At 40.2% G+C, this 14,176-nt stretch overlaps 1 protein-coding gene across 2 annotated transcripts in view; it reads right to left on the bottom strand.

Moving 5' to 3' along the window:
* Nell1 (neural EGFL like 1) overlaps window positions 1-14,176 on the bottom strand; it is an 840,108-nt gene that overhangs the window by 688,756 nt on the left and 137,176 nt on the right. The window lies entirely within an intron of this gene.

The raw sequence follows: 14,176 nt of genomic DNA on the forward strand, positions 1-14,176 counted from the left end.
GTAAAGGTTGTAATCATTTTCTTCTCTGGATTTCAGAATTACTCCGAGAGAAGCTTTAAGCCGAGCTGCAATGCTGAATTCCACCAGGGCATGGCTCTAGCTTCAGGGAGATAAAGCAGCAGCCCACAAACTCTCCAGAATCCAACTTGTAGGTAAGGTATGGCAGGAAAACAAAAACACCAAACTCCTCTTAAGGAGTCAGCGTAAGAGAGTGTAACAAAGTAAATGTGGGACTTCTGTGCCAGGAGGATGCTATAGAGTGGGGCTGGCAAAGTACCCTTGAAACTCTGAGGTTGGTCATTAGAGAAGGAATCCAAACAAGTTGTCAAAAGCCAGAGACTGATGGACTAAGAAAGCAAGAGTTGGGAGTATCAGGAGGTGAGAATAAGTGGGAAGGCTGGCTTGGATAAAAGCCATAGTTGGGCACTGGCTTAGATGGCCTGCCACGGCACCTTATGTGGAATGGGCAGCTGTTTAATGCCCTGTAAGAGGGCCGCTATAAGAGAGCAGTTACAAAAGGCAGACAAGTGGTGCCTAGGTTTTCCAAAGCACAAGTCCAACAAGACCTACCCCTGCCCATGGGTCTAATGGACTATGGAGGCAGGAGGCAGTCAGGCCTGTTTGATCTTGGCCTGGGACCTCCTGAAGATGCCATGATGGCAGCAATGGCCATGCATACAAATGACTCCTGATTAACCAGATACTGGTATTACTTGTTCTGTACACTTCTGCTGCTCAGACATGCAAGAATCATCATCACAACCAGATCAAGCATCAGCTGCATCATAAAGGAATAGATTAAACATACACCACCATGCACAGCGCTGAACTATTGATTTTCTGGGCAGACACTGTTGACCATCTGCCCAACATTTCCCCTTTATTCTTCCTCAACAAACCTGTTTTGTCAGATGGAACAATATGCCAGCACCACAGGAAGGACTGCTGGTCTTGGACAGTCGTGGTCATTCCTGTCCCCTTTGCCAGACAAAAGCATCTAGAGACCATGCCTGGGGTAGTGGAATAGAAGAATGCTAAGGGCCTCTTCCCAGATGCTACATCTGTGCTACAGACTCATCTCAGATGTTGCTTCACCTAAACTTCTTGTTTAAGGAACATTATATATTACTGTAGTTTAAGTCACTAGGATTTGCAACCCAGAGCGGACTATCTGATCTGTGTACCGTATCATATTTAGTTCTCACAACCCCACAAGGGAGACACTATTATTATTTCTGTCTTATGATTGAGGCTTGGAAATCTTAAATAACTTGCAGAAGGTGGCATAGCTCATGGCAAAGACAGAGTAGAAACCCATTTTTGTCCAACTCCAAAAGCTTGTCCCTCTTAATTATTTGTTATGGTTTGAATGTAAAGTGTCCCCCAAAAGCTCACTTGTGAGACAATGCAAGGCAGTTCAGAGGAGAAATGATTGGGTTTTAAGAGTCTTAACCCAATCAGTGAATTAGTTCCCTGATAGATATTAACTGAGTGGTAATTGAGTGGTAGGGTATGGCTGGAGGTGGTGGAAATTGGGGCGTGGCTTTGGGTATATATTTATATCTGTTGAGTGGAGACTTTCTCTCTCTGCTTTCTGATCATAATGTGAGCCACTTCCCTTTACCACTTCCTTCCACCATGATGTTCTGCCTCACCTTGAGTCCAGAGGAATGGAGCCAGCTGTCTATGGATTGAGACCTCTGAAACTGTGTGAGCTCTCAAATAAACTTTTCCCCTTCTATGATTGTTCTGGGTGGGTCTTTGTAGCCACAGCAGTGAAAAAGCTGACTAAAACACCACTGAACTAACTATACTTTGTCTCATTGTGTTCACCTTGAACAGCACCAGCTTTGCTTTAGCTACACAAAATAAGATCTAGCATTATGTCCACGCTGACCCTCATCACATACCCATTTCAATTTTGTTACTCCTGTCTCAACACAGGCTCATTGCCATGGTCTCACATAGCTACATGGCCAAGATAGGACATGCTGCTACGAGAGCAGGGGCGCCTGGCTCCCTGCCCTGGTTCTCTGGTCCCTGCTGTTTGTGACAGGCAAGAGGGATGTATTCCAAAGCAGGAAGCTGGAAGCTTGCAGGGGAGCGCTGCTCCACACACTGCCAAGGGACAAAGCTGCCTAGACCATCCTACAGAAAGCAAAGCAGCCCTCATTCCTCCTGAGGATGTTCCTACTGTAAATCAATAGTTCATTGGACTCGTATTCTTTTAAATGAAAAAATCAATCTGAATAACACTATGTCTGATGTTATTTATTACTGAAATATGTGTTTGTATATTCAAAGAAAAATTTGAAGAATAGAAATAAAAGTGCTCATAATGACTACTCCTATAAAATAGAATGAAAGGCAGGGTGATCGTTTGAAATACCTTACACCTTTCATAATTTCAAACTATTTCAGAAAAACATACCCATCAAGCTTCATAATAATGATACGCCAAAGTAGCAAAGGCCACTCTAGAAACCATGCCCAGGGGCTTGATGGGAAGCCCTGCCTGTAAGCCTCAAATGCAGTATTAAGGAACAGTCTGACAGGGTTTTATGATGGTGACATGTCCACTATACAGACAACACCTGTGTTCTCCGTTGTGTCTGCTCTCCAGCAGAGGGACATGTGTGCCTGAGTCTCACCTGTCATCAGTTCATGTCTGTGCCCCATCTGTAAATTACCTTCTCCTCCACTCCTTCACGCCTGCCAGAGCTCCCGCTGACACAGGCACATGTAAATTCAACTTGAGAGCAGAGCACAACTCACCTTGTGCTGTGAATCAGACCAGGAAAACACCAAAAGCCTTCTATAAATTAACTGGCTTCATCCAGAAGCAGACAATCCCCAAAAGTTCAAAACAAGGTGTGAAGATGACTTCATCTTCGCCTTTTCTTGTGCCTGTTTACCAAGCATGCTGGAATTGTTAATGCACACTCACATGCAGGTTCTGGTTTGATCTCACAACAAACTGTACAAATGGACTGGACAGAACGGATGCTAATTTTGCATAGATGTGGGGACTGAGGCAAAGGAAAAAGTTATATCTAATGGAATAATCTGGAAGACTAAGAGCAGAGGTCAAAATACAGACTCTACACACAGCTTTTCCATTTATGCATCCATTCAAGTATTTGCTGATATTGCTGACTATCTATTATGTGGCAGTTCTGTGGAAGACATTGATGGCACAAGTAGAGAGTTCTCAGGGTACTTACAACCTGTGAGACAGGCAGACATCAATCAAATGATCAAAAGCTGCTCAGTAGAAAATGAACTCTATTTTATGGAGAAAACGTAAAACACAACTGACCCCTTTCTTTTGGCCTGAAAATTAAGGATGAATAGAAATTGATTGGCATTATAGAAATGGCAAGTGCAAAGGTCCAGTGGCTTAGGTGAATATGGTACATTTGAAGAACTAAAAGAATTTGAGGTTAGAGGATAAAGAAAACTGATCACAAGATAAAACTGTAGAAGGAAAGATTGGCCAGACTATAAAAAATAAATGGAAACACTCGTCAGACTATATAAAATTTGTGTAAGCTAAATTAAGGATCTGAATTGTTGTCTTAAAACATAGATGCTATTAATTAGGTTTAATCATTTGTTGGAGAGGGAAGGGAAGGGGCTTGTAGTGTGAAGTCGTTGTACATCACTCCAATATTCATGAAAAATTACCATTCGTGAAAATTACTCAGAATTCAGTGTGTTCAAATACCTCCAGAGCTCTCTTATTAGTTTCTGCAGGTTTTAGTGTATATCTAATAAGGTACCCATAGAAGAAGCAATAATGACAAATGTCCTCCTAAATGAGAGTTCTCCGTTGTCCAACCCTTTATTTCACTGCCAATAGTTTTCAATGAGACCCTGTGACTGCAAAGTCACCTTCACAAATACAGAGGGTTTACTACCTTGAAACATTAAATATCAAAATTTATATCAGAACAGTGTAAAGCCAATTATGGAACACAGGAGAGTAGGCTGATTCGTCTATTCCACATTTGAAGAAATGACCAGATGGCTCATCTGCAGTCAGTTGTGATTCAAGGTTAGGCCCAGGGCCACTGAGTACAGATCCCACAAGGTCAAGGGGCCCTATCTCTGTGGTACCGAAACCACAAACCTCTCAACACTCCAAATTCCAGGAATAAGGGGCATTTAAATGTAAAGCCAATTCTGCATAAGCCTTCTAGAATCTAAAGATCAACTTATGAACAAAAGCTGGAATTTATAACATGGTACACCATGGTCCAACAGGAAGTGTTGTGAACTGGCCAGGTCCCCTAATTTCATAAAATTATACATGAAAATGTGCTTTTGGTTGTTTTGGGGTTTTTTTCCACAGTTAATAAATTGGATTCCTTGAACTTATTCCATGAGAAGCTGGAAGTGGAGGAGGAAACCTAAGTCCTGAATGCTAGCCCAGAGAAAGCAATTCGACTCTCTTGAGTAGTAACAGTGGTAGAGAATAAACTCCCTGAACAGAGGAATAGGAAAGGACCCTGGGCTCTGGCTCCTCTCTGCCCCTGACTTACTGTATACCCTTGAACTAGTTGCTTCTTTTCTCAGCACCTCAAAGTCCCCATCTATAAGATACAAGAACATCCATCTCACAGGGCTATAATGAAGACAAGTGAATACATGAACCATCTCTAAAGAATTCTAAAACACTAACCTCAGCTTAGTAATGACTGAGCAAAAAGTCTGCATGTCCCCCAGTGTGGCTTTGGGTCTCTGAGGCTAAAATGTCAAGGAATTCAGGAAACTTGAATTATGCATTTCCCTCATCTTGCTTCTCCTTCAGCCAAAGACAGTATCAGACCTGGAAAGTAGGTATTAGCAGAAGAGCACCAACTGACTAAGTTGCTTAAGTGCTTTGCTGAGGAGATACCAGGATTAATCGCAGCCCGAGGCTGTTTACCTCCAATGGAAATAAAACTCCATTCTGGGTGATACAGCATTCTGAGTGTCCCAAAGTACCCACTGATGGCCCCAACCTGAAGTCTGTAAGTACATATGTGTGAGATTTGCTGTCAGGAAAGTGATGCCCTCAGGCTAATAGAGTCTAATGAGTAGGGATGTGTCATGACATTCCTGAGGAAAGGTAGAGATGGCCTCTCACAGGCCCTTTAAGGAGAAGAGAAATTATTTCTGCTCTAATTGCTAAGGAAAACCCTCAAGCCGGGGTCCAGCCACATTAACCAGCTAGCTCAGTAACTCTGGAAACCCTGCTGGAAAAAACACTCACCAGAAGTTAAAAGGATAAACTGGGAGACAAAAGTCAATTGAATGTGGAGTTAGGGTAGGAAAAAGAGGGCAAAGAAAACTTTTCCTTCCAACACTCCTCCTCCCCACACCCCATCCCAAACACACCCCTAAATGAAGAACAAAAAAATTACAGGTTCACCCATAAATAGGCTTTCTGGCACCCAACTGTTCTGGCTGTTATCATTTATAACATTAGTTTAATTAAAAGTTCCTTTAATTAAAGGAATTAGATTAATTTCCTTTACAGTAGAATAGGAAATCAGTTCTTTTCAATGACAACATCAGTACCACTGGTCTAACCAGAAAACTAATATAGCAATTGGAACTTTTTTTTCAACAAGAAAATCCTCATGGCTCATGCATTTTTTATTCCCCACTGATCCTTTCCAACAAGTGAAGCATAAAACTAATAGACACAACTAAAATATAAATGTATATGTATTTTTTAAAATACAGTCCCATCATGTGTATTATTCTGATTTGACTTTTTATTCTCTCTCTGCTTTCCTTTAAAAAAAAAAAGCTGTGCACATCCATGTAGTAAAATTATAACAATAAAAATACAAGCATCAATATTTTTTTTCTAAAAGAAAACAATTTATTTCTCTTGCATTCTATTTTGCCTTCCATTCATCCCATGTAGAGCCAGGTCCATGCGAAGCCATGACAACCCAAGATGTGTCTGAGGCAAGTAGATGAAATCACTACAAGATGCAAATGGAGTCTTATTTTTCTATTTTAATACATCTTAGGCTTCATGTATACAATAAAATACCTTCATGTGAATCTAGTGACGGCGTCCAAAAACAGACCATTAGATAAAGAAAAGATTCTATTGTATTTCTACTTAATCCTTTTCACTACCACTGTGAAAGGCCAGGAATAGAGGAAGGAAGTGAAGCCACTGGGATCATCAACTTCAGTTAATTCTTTCATCTTCACTTCTCTCTCTGCCATTGAGGCCACGGTTAACTAAAGGCACACTTAAACCCACCAGGGAACAAAAGAAAATTAGAAATCCATCTGCTCCTAATGTCCATGGGATGTAGGGCAAAGTTAAACTTGGAATCCACCTAATAAGGTTGAAAGGAATAAGCCACAGGCTACACAAGGTAGGAAGAGGTGGGGCAGTCAGAACAGGAAGCCAACACTCAGGTGTCAAGGCCACCTTAATGATGAAGCAGCCACTCTCTATTTTTCCATGGAATCTACAACTTTGAATATGTTACACTGGCCCTGAAGATGTTTACATTCCCTCTCAAAGTTATTCAAATCTTTGTGACTCAGCAGCATCAAAGGTTTTTTTCCTTCAGTATTCAGAGGATGTATTGTTCTTCTAGACAGCACAACTATCCATCATCTGCTTGCTACAGTACATTGCTTATCTTGTAGGTCAGTAAGCTGCTAAGGCCTCCATGATCAGGGCAGTCCTCATCCCCACAGGTTACCCATTCTCATATGTCTGGCACAGAACACTCTGGAAGAAAGAAATGGCACAAGTTGGAGAGAATAGGAAGGGACTATGCCTTAGCATCAAAACATGCATCTATTCAACATGGAGGGAGGAAACTAAACTTTAAAAAGAGAGTGGGCATTTAGAGGAAGAATTTTTTTGCTTATGAGCAGCTTGTGGCCTGTCAACTCACATATAAATCCAGATGATTGCAAACCCCCTGCTGGTCCTCTTCAGAAGTGGCCCTGTGAAGAAGGCAAGCTGGGTTGCTCTCCAGGGTCCTGAAGGGGGAGAGTGCAACCCCTGAAATAGGCTTTGTGATGATATGGAATCAGAGATCCCCAAAAGGCCAAAGTTGGAAGGAGAATTAAAAGTTACCTACTTCTAGCCAGGCACTATAATCCCAGTGGCTCAGGATGCTAAGGCAGGAGATCACAAGTTCAGAGCCAGCCTCAGCAACTTAGCAAGGCCCTAAGCAACTTTAGCAAGACCCTGTCTCAAAATAAAACATTAAAAGGTCTGGAGATGTGGCTCAATGGTTAAGCACCCTTGGGTTCACTCCCCAGTACCAAAAAAAAGAAAAGTCACCATGTTCTGGATCCTCATTATATGCTTTAAAAGGCCAATATCCAGAAACAGCAGAAATAGCAAATAATTTTCCCATAGTCACAAAAATGTGACAATTTCTTTTAGCTCATGTTTTCAGACCAGAACATTTTGGACGCTAAAGCAGGGATGCAAATGATAATACTATTTTGTTCATCCATGTGGACTTTAAGAGACACAGAAAAAAATCTAACAAAGAAGTTCCTTCACTTGGTAAAACATTACATCCCTTCATAAAAGTCATAATAATTTTGGCTCAGGATTGAGCAGAGGCCAATTCTCTAAACCTCTTCCTCTCCACTACCACAGGAATAGAGGGAAACAGGCCACACCATATTCTCAAATCCCTGCCAAGATCAACAACTGATCTTATCACACTGAACATTTCCTTCCTGGTTTTACATATTTTAAAAGTGATCTTGTTAGTATAAAAACCATGCACCACTATGCTGCAGTACAGACCAGGAAACTAAGACAAACTACTAGAGAACCTCACCTAGGACTTGTCAATCAGAATAACTTCAGGGACCCAACTGACCTCAAACTCTATTTTGCTCCATGAATTCATATTACCCATTTGGTCCTAAATACATGGGACATAAGACACTGCTTTAATAGAGGTGAAACTATAGACTGAATTGTATTAGTTTCCAGTATAATACTTGAAAATCTTCTCAATATGATGGTACCTGTCTATGGTACTTAATGATGCTGTCTGTTTATGTAATAGCCTGAAATTTTCAGAAGATTTGACATGCGCTCTCTAGCTATACTGATACAATACCCTATGGCAGAAGAGTTACTACTACTCCGATTTTGCAAATCAGAGTACATTTCCAGGCATTTGAATGAGCCAATGTACAAATTAATTAATTAAATAATTGGAAAGCAAAGACACAGATTGCCTTCCACACTCCTGTATAACTGTATGAAAATCACATTTTATAATTGGCAAAGCCAAGACAAAGATTCAAAATTCTTTTCAATCTAGGTTAAACCACAGGGCTCAGGTTCCTGGAATATGAAACATGGGAGACAGCACTTTTTTTCCCTTTCCTCCTCTCTCCATACTTCCTTCTTTATCTCCCCACAGGCCTTCCATTACTGACAACTTGATACTATGCACCCATACAAATTTCCTCTCACCAGATTGCGAGTGGCTTTGTAATGCCCACAACATAAACTTTGTTGCAAGCCTGACTCTCGTGTCACTAGCAATTCACAAAGGGACACTACTGTAAAGTCATAGAAACTGCCATGCATTTTCACCTGCAATGGTAGGAAGTTGAGAAACTACTCCACATCCCCAGGAGCCCTCCCTGCTGTGATCTTCCAGACCTGACTGTCTCTACCAGAAAAACAACAATCCATCATGTGCTGCCTTACACTATCTCTTGCACCATGGCCAGGTACTCGTACTTAAACTTAAGCATGATGTCCTAGCTTCCTAGCCTGCTTGTCATCTCTCCCTAGATAGAGGATCTGGAGCTGTTGTGTTAGTTGGACATGAGGCATATGCTGGCTTCCCAATTTTATTTTAATTAATTTTGAGGAAGAATTATGTGTATTTCTGTTTTAAAAGTGAATATTTCAACCAGAGACCCAAGAGACTGAAAGTGTCAGTTTTTCTTTGGGAAGCTATGATCATTTATAGTCATCTCTTAATTTCCCCCTTTATTCTATAGCAATGTTTGTATAAAATCAGTGTAATACATTACACAGATGGCTTAAGTACCTTAATAAATGTAAGGTTTAATAAGATGATGTTTATAAATACTTTAGGAGCTCTCTGGAAGGAAGACGCCATATTGACATATTTCATTATGAGAAATCTACATATATAAGCAGATACTTTTTTCCTGAAAATACTCTGAAGTATTAGAAACTTTGAATTACTGACTTGTTCTGTGATTTATAGTTATTTTAATTTCTGATTCAACAAGCTTTTAAAGATCAGTTAAATATAAAAATTGGATTGCTCTGTGGCTTATAAATAGCATGTAATAAAGTGAAATCTAAATATGCTATTGTCCAGACTATAATCACTGAGTTAACTCACTGTCAGGGTAGTGATCAGGATAAGAGAGTATATGTGTGTGTTTGTGTGTGTGTGTATTGATGCACGTGCCAAGCACACTTCTACAAGTCTGAACAAATGAAATAAGAATTCAGAGTTTGGTTAAAATATGATAGACTGTGATTCAGAGATAATTTTTCCAGCAGTGAGACAGAACTCAAGGTGGATCAAGGACCTAGGAATTAAACCAGAGACGACACTGAATCTACAAGAAGAAAAAGTAGGCCCAAATGTCTATTATGTCGGATTAGGCCCCAACTTCCTTAATAAGACTCCTATAGCACAATAATTAATATCAAGAATCAATAAATGGGATGAATTCAAACTAGAAAGCTTCTTCTCAGGGAAAAAAAACAATCAGTGAGGTGATAGTGATAGAGAGCCTACAACTTGGGAACAAATTTTTACCATGCACACGTCTAATAGAGCAATAACCTCTAGGATATATAAAGAACTCAAAAATCTTAACACCAAAAGAAGAAATAACCTAATAAATAAATGGGCCAAGGAACTGAACAGACACTTCTCAGAAGAGGATATACAATCAATCAACAAATATATGAAAAAAAATATCTCTAGCAATCAGAGAAATGCAAATCAAAAATACTCTAAGATATCATCTCACTCCAGTCAGAATGGCAGCTATTAAGAATACAAACAACAAAAAGTGTTGGCGAGGATTTGTTGCTGGTAGGACTGCAAATTGGTGCGGCCAATATAGAAAGCAGTATGGAGAATCCTTGGAAAACTTGGAATGGAACCACCATTTGACCCAGCTATCCCTCTCCTTGGTCTACACCCAAAGGACTTAAAAACAGCATACTACAAGGGACACAGCCACATCAATGTTTATAGAAGCACAATTCACAATAACTAAACTGTGGAACCAACCTAGATGCCCTTTAGTAGATGAAAGGATAAAGAAAATGTGATGTGATACACACACACACACACACACACACAATAGAATATTGTTCAGCATTAAGAGAGAATAAAATTATGGTATTTGCAGTTAAATGGATGGAGTTGAAGAACATAATGCTAAGTTAGACAATCCCAAAAAAACAAATGCCATTTGTTTTCTCTGATTTAAGGCTGCTGATTCATAATGTGGTTTGGGATGGCATGGGAGGATCAAATGAATTCTAGATAGGGCAAAGGGAAAAAGGGGAGGGAGGGGAAGGAAGAGGGAATGGGGGTAGGAATGATGGTGGAAGGAGATGGACATCATTACCCTAAGTACATGTATGAAGTCGCAAATGGTGTGATTCTACTTTGTGTACAATGAGATATGAAAACTTGTGCTCTATATGTGTAATATAAATTTTAATGCATTCTGCTATCATATATAACCAATTAAAATAAAAAATGAAAAAAAGAGGTTAACCTAGGGCAGGGGCACTTGCATATTGCAGAAAGTGCTAGCCACAGGCTGGCTAGGCCTAGGTGCCATTTGAATGGAAAAGATTATAGAGTCCATCTCCTGGATGCTGAGGGGCTCAGTCTACTGTCACTTTAAGACCAAGATGCTGGAAGTGACTACTTTCAGTTCTCTCTAATACTTAAACTGCTCACAGGGCTTCTGGCTGAGTCCGGGCTCTCTCTGATACCCAGGACAGGGACAATCACAGTTCAGGGGGAGGAATAGTGGCTTCAGGATGAATTTAAAAGAATAAAATGAGTAAGCCATGAACTTCCCGATGGCTAGGAAGCTTTTATTTCTTAGTATCCTCACAGAGATAGTTTGCCCAATAAATGACTGGGTGATTGAAAAAAGTTACCAAATGAAAAAAAGAAAATCCATTTGTGGTGAATATGAAAGATCACTGATCTGAATTCCAGGTTTGGCGGATTCTTCCTTTGACTAATGGGACAGTCTGCTAAGGGAGCTGAGAACAGAGGGAGAGAATCAGAGGAAGATCTCATTCTAGGCTTGGTTGGCAACTATTAATATAAAAGGTAGGTAGAGGAAAACCCAAGGCAATGGAGATAACCAGCCTGGCCACCCAGCTGAATGGTTCCTTTTATCTTTCTGGTTTGAGGTAATCTTCTACCTGTATACTGAGATTTTCTAGCTAGGCCCGGGTAAAGAGCTGAAGCAAGGAAAAACGTGTAAGTCTTGGTAGCATAGAAAGTGTTGAACTACTTAAATAGCAATGACTTTTCTTATGACGATTTGTGCAATTAGGTCTGAAAAAGCCATTTCTCAATTTCTAACCTATGTATTAAAAAAATAAAGCAGAAAGTCCTGCCACACTAAAATTCTTCAGAGCAATGGTATTACCTGGAAATCTTGTGTTACTGCTTTTAAACGTCTTTATGACATTCTGTAGCACTGACTCCTGGGAAGACTCCCTCCTGTCCTTGTGGCTTTGTCTTCAACAGTGCATGAAGTTTACACACTATGGAGGGGATATGGAGGGGTGGTAAGAATAAAGTTTGAGAGGTAGATCCATGTCCAAAGTTTTGTTTCTATACTTATGTTACTGAAACCTAGTGATTTACATTCTCTGGGCCTTTGTATTTCCAAGTCTATAAAATGGGTCTAATACAGCTGTCCCATATGGCTGTCCTAAGGAACATTAAGCCTAGTGTGTTACCTAGAGTGTAATAATGTTCAATAAATGTAGGTGCAATGAGTTCCAGCAATAAGATCCCACATTTTTCCACACAACTCCAAGGATCTCCCAAGATCTCACATAAAGAACATGTTATTTCATACGCCAAAGAGTAAAAATATTAAGAAAATGAATACATAGAATCTCCTCTATCCATTCCACAAATACTGGCTAATCCTAAAGCTAAAGTGCCCCCATCCTTTTCCCACTCTTCTTGAAGAGAGGCTGTGGAATCCATGAAGTATGGACAATGGAAAAAAGGTTAGAGTCAAGGTCAAAGAGGTAAATATGCAAAATAAAAAACAACCACCACCAAAAGGCATATTGTACACTAAAGGTCTAAGCACCTTACATGGAATATTTAACACTCCAATTTGTAAATATGTGCAGTCATATGATCCATAACAACAGGGATATAAATGAATTAGGTGATTGTGTCATTGTATGAACATCATATATGCACTTACACAGACTAAGAAGGCTATGATGTCACTAAGCGATGTATCTAATGAGACCACCATCTTATATGCTGCCTGTTACTAACCAAAACATCATGATGTAGAGCATAATTAGTATTCATAAATAGGTATTCATATTTCATTCCTGTTTCAAATGAAATGGCTAATATGTAAGTAAATTCACCTGCCCAAAGTCTTCGAAGGGACCAAAGAATTTATGGAGGCAAGAAACTCTAGCTTAGCAGGGACAGATCCTCTCTCTCCTATTTTTTTTCTGTTCTTGAAAGAGAACAATGTCAAGACACAATAAAATTTTTGGAGGAAAGAAGCAAAATAATGTATAGCAAGAAAACAGCAGTGTCTCCAGGAATTTTTGGCTGGATATTACTAAAGTAGGAATTTGAGGCCTTTTCCTGGCCTGAGATTTAGGAGGACAAGCAGTGCCCTTCCTCTGCAATCCCACTTGGGCAGCATGTGGATGGCAAATCACCGGGAACAAGAGTGCTATCTACCAGGCCACTTTACTTCTAAAGAATTGAAAGAGTCAATGACTTCTGAAAGGTAGAAACGGAGAGAGCAGTTAAAGGTTGGCTTCCTCCAGGCTGCCCAGCTCAAGTCTGCAGGGTGAAAAGGAGCCAATGGTTTCTATGGAAACTGTCCAGACACAATACTATAACTAGTCAAAGCCACAATACTTCAGAAGTCTAGAAAGTACCTTAAATAGAGCACATCAAAATGGAGCAAGACACACTTCGATTTCTCAGAGCCTGACACTGGATTGAGCCTGACACCAGATTGCTGCCCTTCCAAGTCTTCTAAAGCAGACTTCAGAAGGAGCGTCAAGCACATTAAAAAAAAATCCACTCATCAGATATGTAGTCTGTCACTGACTGACCTTGGAATACCCTTCCTCTTGATGGGTTCTGGAAGGGAGGCTGTCCCCAGCACTTCTTTACCCTAGGCCCCAGGGAGCAAGCCCTGGGGCTGAACAGTCATTTTAACTTTAATGGCATCATTAATGAGAACCAACAATGCATGCTTGGAATGCAAAAAAATTCTCTGTAATTGGACTGGATTGCTTCCCATAAGGATTTTTAGTGGTTTCTGGAGAGATCAACATTTTTCCCTTAACCACCATTATCTAGCTGTCTAGCCACACGTGATTGAACAGAAACCAGTGGTCTCCATTCTTCAGCTGTCAGTAAACCTACCTCCAGTGCCAAATAAAACAGCATGTCTGTGTCACTACAACTTTCTATAGAACCCCCCCCCCCAGATCTCACAAATAGTCCTGCCACCCTCTGAAAAGCTGGAAGGTGCATTCCTCTGCAGAGAATGGATGGCATTGATTCCAAAAGATTCAAAGAACAGCCATTTTAAGAAGGTCCCATTTGGAAAAGATATTTAAGCAAAGCTGCACCTGATGAAGTAAAATAGAATTAGCCGCTTCAGTAGCAAAGGCTTCTCAGATTCATTCTGAGATAGACTGGCTTCTTTGCTCCCAAGTGGAACGAACTCAACAACAATATATCACAGTTAACTGTGATCACAGTTCCATGGAATTTCAGCCAGTGCCGAGAGCACACCGAGGTGCACTTAATATTCCCCAATCTGTAATCAACCTTTTGTACATTTGTTCCTAATCACAGGATACAGTTTCATCTTAATGAACTGTTTTCTTATCATA

This window comes from Marmota monax, unplaced genomic scaffold, assembly GCF_021218885.2.
Source record: "Marmota monax isolate L192 unplaced genomic scaffold, Marmota_monax_Labrador192_F-V1.1 WCK01_AAM20220418_F8-fsc00061, whole genome shotgun sequence".
Taxonomy (NCBI): domain Eukaryota; kingdom Metazoa; phylum Chordata; class Mammalia; order Rodentia; family Sciuridae; genus Marmota; species Marmota monax.